At 43.5% G+C, this 9,350-nt stretch overlaps 1 protein-coding gene across 2 annotated transcripts in view; it reads right to left on the reverse strand.

Moving 5' to 3' along the window:
• Prkd3 (protein kinase D3) overlaps positions 1-4,308 on the reverse strand; it is a 72,352-nt gene extending 68,044 nt beyond the window's left edge. The window contains exon 1 of one of the 2 annotated variants that reach the window (XM_021217613.1): positions 4,172-4,308. The gene's annotated coding sequence lies outside the window, so the exon portion shown is untranslated. The remainder of the gene's footprint in view (positions 1-4,171) is intronic. The other variant, XM_021217612.2, reaches the window with a different exon arrangement.
• Positions 4,309-9,350: the final 5,042 nt, after the last annotated feature.

Raw genomic sequence — 9,350 nt, forward strand, 5'->3', positions numbered from 1 at the left:
TTTTCGAGACAGGGTTTCTCTGTGTAGCCCTGGCTGTCCTGGAACTCACTTTGTAGACCAGGCTGGCCTCGATCTCAGAAATCCGCCTGCCTCTGCCTCCCAAGTGCTGGGATTAAAGGCGTGCATCACCACGCCCGGCTATAATTCATATCTTTAGAGTTACAGATTTTTAGGTTTGGGAAGAAAACAACTGCAAACATCCAGGTAACCATGAGGATAACAACATGTGCTACGCATATACCAATCAGAATGAGTGGTCCTCAAATATCTGAAGAAGTATTAAGGGAGAACTGTTTTTAGCTCAGCTTTACTTCAGAGAAGTACAAAGAAAATGACAGCAGCACTTGTGGGATTCCTGGGTTATAAGGACTGGCACCTGCCAGTTACTTACTAATAACAGCATCTGGCTTACTGTAGAACTCAGACCATTCAGAAGTTTTACAGCAATTAGATAAAAGGTGCCATCCTACTAAATTTACTTTTTATTATACCACTTGAGATTAATTAACAGTAACAATCTAATAACACACTCGATTAATTTACTAGAGACACAAATTCCTTATAAACTATATATAATTTTGTATAAAATTTTTTTTTATAAAGTTTCAGCATGAATACAAATGTAAGAACCTGTCTTAACAGCTCCCACCCACTCATCCCATCTGTTTTCTCTCTTGTTTATGGAATTGATTTTGTTTATGGAATTGATTTGATCTGTAAGAAATCTAACAATTCTAATTTATACAAACTTTGGTATGTTGTTTAATTTCTTTCTATTTATGCTTCAAAGAGAAGTTAGCTTATAAGTTATCAAATAGTACATCTTGTTGATTTATAAATTGAGTATTAGATATGTTGTTTCTAATAGCTATGAAAGTCTCTAAACCAGAACAGTATTATCTAGTTGTCAAGAATTTATAAGTTTAGGTGGCATTTTTTCCCCACCATTCTTTTAGAGCATTGTCACATATCTCATCCAAATGAACTTACAAATTCTGTCACCAGTGAATGGAATCAAAAAGTATTTTGAGCTCAGTGTGCCCAACTGTCATAGAGTAAGTAAAACAAAGACCTTGGAGGCCAGGTGACTGGGCTGTTATATTTCATGGTAATGTCACAAGCTGATCTACCTTTTTCTTCCCTGCCCTGTCACTTCGTCGCCACACATTATGTTCCAAGCTCAACCAAGTCTCTAGTCAGAAGCTCTACCAGCAGGAGTCTCATTCGATGCATCCTTGGTATCCGCCAGACGACTAAGAAAGACACTGAAGTTTCATAGCAGCAGCAGAAAGAGACATGGCCACTGCTCTCTCTGGAACTCACAGACATTAACTGAACATTTGCCTAAGTAGCTAGGTAATTACAACCTATAGATACAGCAGAGCATGTGCCAGGGAGACTTAATTCCAGTGGGGACTCGGGGAAGGTCTCTTTAAAGAAACAAGAAAACAAGAGGATTCCAGAGAACAAGACACATTCACAATACTACAAGGGGAGCTCTCGTTATTTAGGGTAGCCAGCCTTCTATGTGCATTCAGCAAGAGGAAAAAAAAAAATGCTTTTCCTTTGTAATACCATGTTTACCTGACTCCCAGAGGTAAAGGGTAAAAGGTTGTGTACAAGGAATGGTAATAAGGTGCAAGGTTTGATCCTGACCCTCATGAAGATATGCACATGTGTATGGTATGTACTGTTTTAGCATGTAAAGAAGCATGGGAGCTTTTTCAGTAACACGTCAGTACACTTCCGTCCATATCCATGTTTTTAACCTTGAACAAGGTCTGACTTTGCTTAATGCTTGTATTATACAAAAAACTCAGGTATTTTTGTAGATTAAAAAAAAAAAATCTGTGGCAGTCTCTACATCTATTGCATATTTCAGAAATACTCTCTCAGATTAATATAAGACTGTCTTTCTAAGAGCTTAGCACTCCACTAAATTGATCCTTCTACAAGTCTACTTCTCCGGGTAGCGGTTCAATCTCAGCCCTTCCACTGTGCTAGAGAACAGACAGAGAAGGCATACCAGGCAGGTTCTCTGTGCAGGCACTGGGAAGTGTATCCAGATACTGGAGCATCAGTCTGGCAAAGCAATACGAAGCTATGGATAAGCCTGATATCTGCAACCCTGTACCAGTAGTTTCTAAGAAATCTGACTGGCTAATTGCCAAAGAGCGACTCACATGTGCGGCCCCTCTAAGTTCACCCCACGAGCAGAGAAAATGTTTTATCTACATTGAAATTAAAACTAAAACATCTCATAAGTACCATATCCCAATTTTTCCTTTTAAAATGACTGCTTCAAAGAGGCAAGTTCCGTTTGAATTACATAACCCAAGAGACTCAAGAGATGTGATTATTAAATCCAATTATGTGCCTAATCAAATTATATGTAAGTAATTATACATCAAATCCTGAATGAGTTTCTTTAAAAACAAGCAATGAACTCCCCTATGGTTAGTATTTTTGCCAACTTTAGAATGTTGTTGAAAACCGTCTGTCCCTTCTGTGAAAAGTGCACTTTAACAACTCTCTTTCCCTCTATCTTTATGTATGAGGTGTTTTCAACTCCTCTGACTTTTAAAGTTTAACTTACTGTGGCTTTTGGTGTGTGTAGCAGTGTTTAGATGACAAACAACGCACAAACAGAAAGAAATGTCTATTTTAAACAGGTCATCTGATAAAATAGCTTATAACATGTGCAAGATTAAAGGCTCATGGCTATAAAACTTTAAAGGGGCTGGTGAGGGGGTAGGGGGGTGCCAGAGAGAGTGGGGGGGGGGGCATCAGAATCTATGAAACTGCCAAACACATTTAAGAAAAATTCATTTAGTTTTAACACTCCTGAAAGATGAACTATCCTGGCTTATCGAAGATGTCTCCAAACTCATATTCTCAGGCCCATGACATTTATAAACCTATCCTATGAAGCAAAACCTATTGTAATGGTTCCTGTGAGACGTTTTAAAAATAATATATTTGCAAAAACTTGGAACAACTTTCTGGCTAAACTGCTGTTTTATCCCACCCCAGATTATAACTGGGAGAGAAAATGTTCTTATAGTGCAAATCTTACTTAGAACTGAGTCTGGCAACTTCAGGGATGTTTTCTTGAAGCAAATCCGTCGGCTTGTCTACCCGCCTGGCAATAAAAGTTTAAACACGAGCGGAACAAAATCAAAACTGCTAAAACTGCAACATCAGGTATAGAGTAAAAGTAATTTTTTAGTGTAACAAAGTTTTTCAAGGATATAGATGAAGGTATGTCAAACTTTTGTTTCATTTGTGCCTACAGGTTTTAAAGGCCCTGTCCTACAAAGTAGTACTTCAAGTTGTAACTTATCCTCTTTAATCAAAGATGACACCGATAGTCATATTTCCTGTGGGGACGGGCGTGGTTGAAGGGACAGTTACATCCATGCCATCAATCTGTGTACGGAAAAGTCTGCAGGTCGCCTGTAGCCTGATTTATATTCGTGCTTGCTGACAACACGGCCTATACTTCTGATTTCGACGATGTGAAATAAAATACCCGACACGCAATCAAGTAATGTCCTGTATGCTCATTATTATTATCATTACTATTTTATTGCTCCACACTCGCGGGTGTTTCAACTCAGGGCAAAGCTCCCGCGGGGAACGAGAGCGAGGCTGCAACAGGCAAGCCTAAAGGCAGTCAGGAAACTGGGGTCACCATCCTCCAAACCCCGGATACTCGCCCCTTCCAGCCCCAGGACCAGGAAAAGTGCAGCAAAGAACCGGGAAAGGCTCACTGTGCACGGGGCCGCGGGCGGCAGGATTAGTTGGCGGGGTTCCGGGGGAAAGCGGGTCCCCGAGGGCCAGGGCGCGGTGGGTCACCAGCAGCAGCAGCCGCGCGACTCCAACTTGGCCTCGGCGCGGACCGCGGAACTTGGCCGCGCCGGCGCCCCCGGCCGCCCGCGGAGCACCGCCCCGACTTCCCGCCCAGCCGCGGCCGCCGCCCAGCCCCGCGCGGGTCCGAGTCCCACCGCCGCCGCCGTCGTCACCGTCACCGTCGCCGCCGCGTGCGGTGGGGGAGGGGCCGCGCCACCTCAGCCCGACGGGTCGGGAGAACAAAGCGGCAGCGGCAGCGGCGGCGGCGGCGCGAACTTTTTTCGGTGTCTGCTCCGCGCTCCCTCCAGCGACTACTTACAGAGGCGGGCTCGGCTGTTCTGGAGAAAGTCGGCGCGCGCCAGCGTCCGCGTCCCGGAGCAGGAGCTCAGCGAGGCTTCACGCGCCTCGCACGAACCCGCCCGCCCGCCCGTGCCCCTTCCTCCTGCCCTCCCTCCCGTCCCGTCTCGAGGCCGGAGGGCGGGGGGCCGGGGCGCGCGGGCGGGGGCGCGCGGCCCGCGCGGGGCCTGCCGGGAGCTGTAGTTCCCCGCCGCGCGCGGTCGGTGGGTCTGGCTCCGAGGGGGCGCGCGGAGGCTCTGCACCCCCGCACAGGTCCCCGCCGGGCGCCGAACGCGGGCGTGCGCGCGACTGGAAGGACGCGCTGTACTCGAACCTCACTTTGCTGTCTGTCCCCCACCCCTAGGCGGGTGATGGCGGTCAGTGACCAGAGGTGACCACCTGAACGCCGCGTCCAGAGTGGAGGACCCTCCTTTCCAAAGTTGTCCCTTTCGGCGTTCCCGGGGGCAGCTGTCACCCAGCACCTAGAGCTACACAGCCACAGTCCTTCACCCGCGCCACAAGAAAACTTGGAGACGCCGCTTGCACGTGCCTGTGTTTCTTCTTGTGCATCTTCACACTGGAAAGAGCCGTCGACAGTCATGGAACCTCAGAGAGAAGCCCTATGTGTTAAATTAAAAATAGTTGGTGAAAAAGAAACATCTGCGCGGTACAATCATTGACACAAAAACTAGATAGTTCTTCCACGTCGACGTTTTATGTCTTCAAAGTAAAATATATTGTCATAAAGGCCACTCGTCCGGATGCAGAAAGCAGGGGTGGGGGTGGGGGCAGCTTTTGAGAACACAGGGAGAATACACCTAAATGGACTGCAAATTTGGGTACAGGATCTATAATATTAATGGATAGTCAAGGATTTGAAATAAGAGAGACCTCTCCCTGCCTTCCTCCCCACCCCCCCACCCCCAGGGATAGAAATGGAGACCGAACCCACTTGCTAAGACTCACAAGGTCACTGAAGAGCTAAATCACTGACTATGCTACTAGCTGCAGCCCCATCTCCTAGGGAGTGAGACTTTTAAAACAAAACTGTGTATAATCCTTTTCTACAGGGGAGGGTCAAGGGGTGGGAGGACATTTCGGACATTTCTCTGGAATCAGAAGCTGCCAACATCCACTAACATCTAAGTCCGTCTGATTACATCTTCGTTCTTAAAGTCTTACCCAGACACCACTCACACTAATGCAGGCAACCTTAATTAAACAAAAAAGGCGTCAAAAGAAAGGGCCCAGTTCAGAAGGGGCTCAATTGAGTAGGGTATGGGTTATGAATATGTGGGGGGCGGGGGGGCAGGGAGCGAGGGAGGAAGGAAGGGAGGAGAGGGAGAGAGACAGAGACTCTTTAAATGTATTTTGCGATTCTTTTACTTTAAGATTAAAAGCAGATTCATTCCAGTGTACCTTCCTCTTAAGCGTTCCCTTGCCTAACTGCTCTTCTCTCTCTCTCTCTTGCTTTCCTCCCTCCCTGCTTCCTCCCTCCTTCTTTTCTTTTCTTTTCTTTTCTTTTCTTTTCTTTTCTTTTCTTTTCTTTTCTTCTCTTCTCTTCTCTTCTCTTCTCTTCTCTTCTCTTCTCTTCTCTTCTCTTCCTTCCTTCCTTCCTTCCTTCCTTCCTTCCTTCCTTCCTTTCTTTCTTCCTTCCTTTCTTCCTTCCTTTCTTTCTTTCTCTGTCTCTTCTTCACAATAGATGTTTTGGACCAGGTGGGCATATCTTCTCGCAGCAAGACTCAAAGGATCTCATCAGAGCAGTTTGCATTCAGTTAGAACCCACTCTAGACGTCCATTTTCTGTTGCGGTCCTTAAGAAGCAGTTACTTTTCATAGGTGTAACTTTCTCAAAGAACTAAACTGCTGCTCTAAGGAGATTTAAGTGTTTGTGTGAAATACATACTTTACACATAAACATTTCATTGAACTAAATTCTCACTGTTTTGCTTTTCAATTCCTTTCTCTAGTTAAATCTTTCAACAGGTTGTTTGAGGCTATTGTCTTCTCACCTGAAAACGTGCCTTTCCTGAACATAAGCCACAATTTTCCTGCATGTTCTCTTCTGTCCTACGGGACATTGGTTTTCTTAAGGAACGTCCATTATCCCCAAGAGAACTACAATCTGAATGTTCAATGAATGTTCAAGGCTTCTCTGTTTGTTTGTTTGTTTTTAATGGAAACGGGAGTTTGTATCTCTCCCTTCATTGGCTTTTGTTGTAAATCTTCCTGTTCCCACGTTTAATGTCCCCTCTTGTCCTTAATGACATAATCATTTACATGTGTTAACCTAATACAAGCAGAGAGGGTCGGTGTGGTTATGACTTGAGAGAGCAGAGCTTCCTGATTTAGGATCCTAAATGCAGAAAACCACGGCGGGCTGAGGACTCACTAGAGGAAGTAGCCATTATTTTAAAACTTCAGCTGGGTTTGATTTATGTACATGGCTACTGGAAACTCATTTTGTTTGTGTCTTTTTTTCCATGACCCTGGAACACAGCTGAAAATTTATATAGCATTCAAGCATCAACCCAGAGTTAATAAAATGACTATGGGGGGGGTTGCTGTAGGCTCTTTATTGGTAGACACACTAGTTACAGTCTTATAGCACCCTACCTGATTCCATTACAGTTATCCTAGAACAATCTCAGTGTAGGTTACTCCAATAGACTTTTTTTAAATAAAGATTTATTCACTTATTTTATGTATATGAGTACACTGTATGATTGTGAGCCATCATGTGGTTGGTGGGAATTGAATCTAGGACCTCTGCTTGCTCCGGTTGGTCACGCTCAATCCAATTGGCCCAAAGATTTATCATTATACATAAGTACACTGTAGCTGTCTTCAGACCCGCCAGAAGAGAGTGTCAGATCTCATTGCAGGTGATTGTGAGGCACCATGTGGTTGCTGGGAATTGAACTCAGGACCTTCGGAAGAGCAGTCAGTGCTCTTGGCCGCTGAGCCATCTCTCCAGCCCCTCCAATGGACGTTTTATTAGTCTGTCCTAGCCTAGCTCGAACTGTTATATTCTTGCTAACACATTCATGCTGGTTAAGTCCATCATCAGCTCTGATTTTGCAAGCTGTAATTGCTCTGTATCCTGATCGCCCCTCAGACAACTCTCAGGTCACTTACCACATTTCTTTGCATCTTTATTATGAATCTGCCCTGGTCTTTCATGAACTTGTGGGAAAACACGTTTCACTGTTATTCATTCATCACTTAGCACAGGGCTTAGTAGATGTTTGTTTGTTTTTGAGACAGGGTTTCTCTGTGTAGCCCTGGTTGTCCTGGAACTCACTATGTCCCCAAACTCAGAGATGTACCTGCCTATGCTGGGATTAAAGACATTCATTAGTTCCAAGGGTTTAGTAAATTTTTAGCTGAACTGGCAAACTTTTTCTTCATTATCATGATTATATTGGTTAGCTGATAGTCCTAAAATATCAAATGCAATAGTTCCCTACCCCCCTCTAACAAGGACCAAATTGGTAGGATTCAAAGGCTGGTAATAATACCACCATTAACTGCATACCAGCCCTGAATCAAATATAGTCATTCTTTTTTATATAGATTTCTCTATATACCTCTTTATTTTTATTAATTATACTTTTATTAGCTTTATGTTTTTCATTTAATTTTATATACAATAACATTGATAACAGTGTGTGTATTTATAAGGGCATATTATAAAAGAGCATATATGATCATTTGACAAAGAAGAAGACTAGGGAAAACTAATTACTAAAGGGAGAGATAATCATATGTTACACCTAGGTTTTCTATCTTTTTCTTACAAGTTAAAATTCAGGTAATGGGAGAAAGAACACAATTATCTTTCACAGTGATTTCTGTTTGTGTTTGCGGCTTTCCCATACAGAAAGGTAATGTGTGAATGCTTATGGATTTTTTTTAAAAGTGGAATTCACATCAAGTTCCCTTAGACAATGGAGTATTGAGTTTTAATTTAAAGCTCTGTTCTGAAATAGTGTCAACTAGTTACAGCCCAAGAGCCAAACTGAAAAGAACAAAGGTATTACAGGCTTATCACATGTGGACTGACCAAAACATAGAAGTCCGGGCTTTCTCACCACGTGGAAACAACTCAGAATATCCTGAGCAGAGGGAGTAGGGGTGGGACTTTGAGTGTAGTCAAGTCTAAGCTCTACCATTTATCTTAATCTTATTCAGAATTAATTTTGCTCGAAATGAGGGGAAAATAATTTTATATATCATAGGATTCTTGTGAGAATTGACTGAAGAAAGCAGTACACGTGTAATTAGTCTGCTGAGGCTTGTGTCACACAACCAAGTGACACTTCACTGGAGGGAGTGTTGACTCTACCCTATAAGTTGTCGCAAGGATTAAGTGAAAAATGCAGAGAGCATGTTTTAATCACCAGCTCGCAGAAAATACACAGTAGGTTCCACTTATGATACCAATAGAAGTCATATTAAAGAGGTTTGTTCATTTGTTTTTTCTCTCTCTTTCTATTTTTAAAAAATCTATCCAGAGAAACAAGTTGCTGAACTTGATTTTGTGGATGTCAGGTTTTTTTTAAACTTATTTTATTAGATATTTTCTTCGTTTACATTTCAAATGCCATCCCGAATGTCCCCTATACCCTCCCCCCACCCTGCACCTGTGCCCACCCACTCCCACTTCTTGGCCCTGGCATTCCCCTGTATGGGGCATATAAAGTTTGCAAGACCAAGGGGCATCTCTTTCCAACGATGGCTGACTAGGCCCTCTTCTGCTATATATGCAGCTAGAGACACGAGCTCTGGGGTACTGATTAGTTCATATTGTTGTTTCACCTATCGGGTTGCAGACCCCTTGAGTTCCTTGGGTAATTTCTCTAGCTCCTCCATTAGTGTCTCTGTGTTTTATCCTATAGATGACTGTGGGCATCCACTTCTATATTTGCCAGGCATTGACATAGCCTCACAGAGATAGCTATATCAGTGTCCTTTCAGCAAGATCTTGCTGGCATATGCAATAGTGTCTGTGTCTGGTGGCTGATTATGGGATGGACCACCAAGTGGGGCAGTCTCTGGATGGTCCATCCTTTTGTCTTAACTCCAAACTTTGTCTCTGTCACTTCTTTCATTTTATTCCCTATTTTAGGGAGGAATGAAGTATCCACTAAAAAATGTTCA

The sequence above is a fragment of the Mus pahari genome, chromosome 18, assembly GCF_900095145.1.
Source record: "Mus pahari chromosome 18, PAHARI_EIJ_v1.1, whole genome shotgun sequence".
NCBI classification, from domain to species: domain Eukaryota; kingdom Metazoa; phylum Chordata; class Mammalia; order Rodentia; family Muridae; genus Mus; species Mus pahari.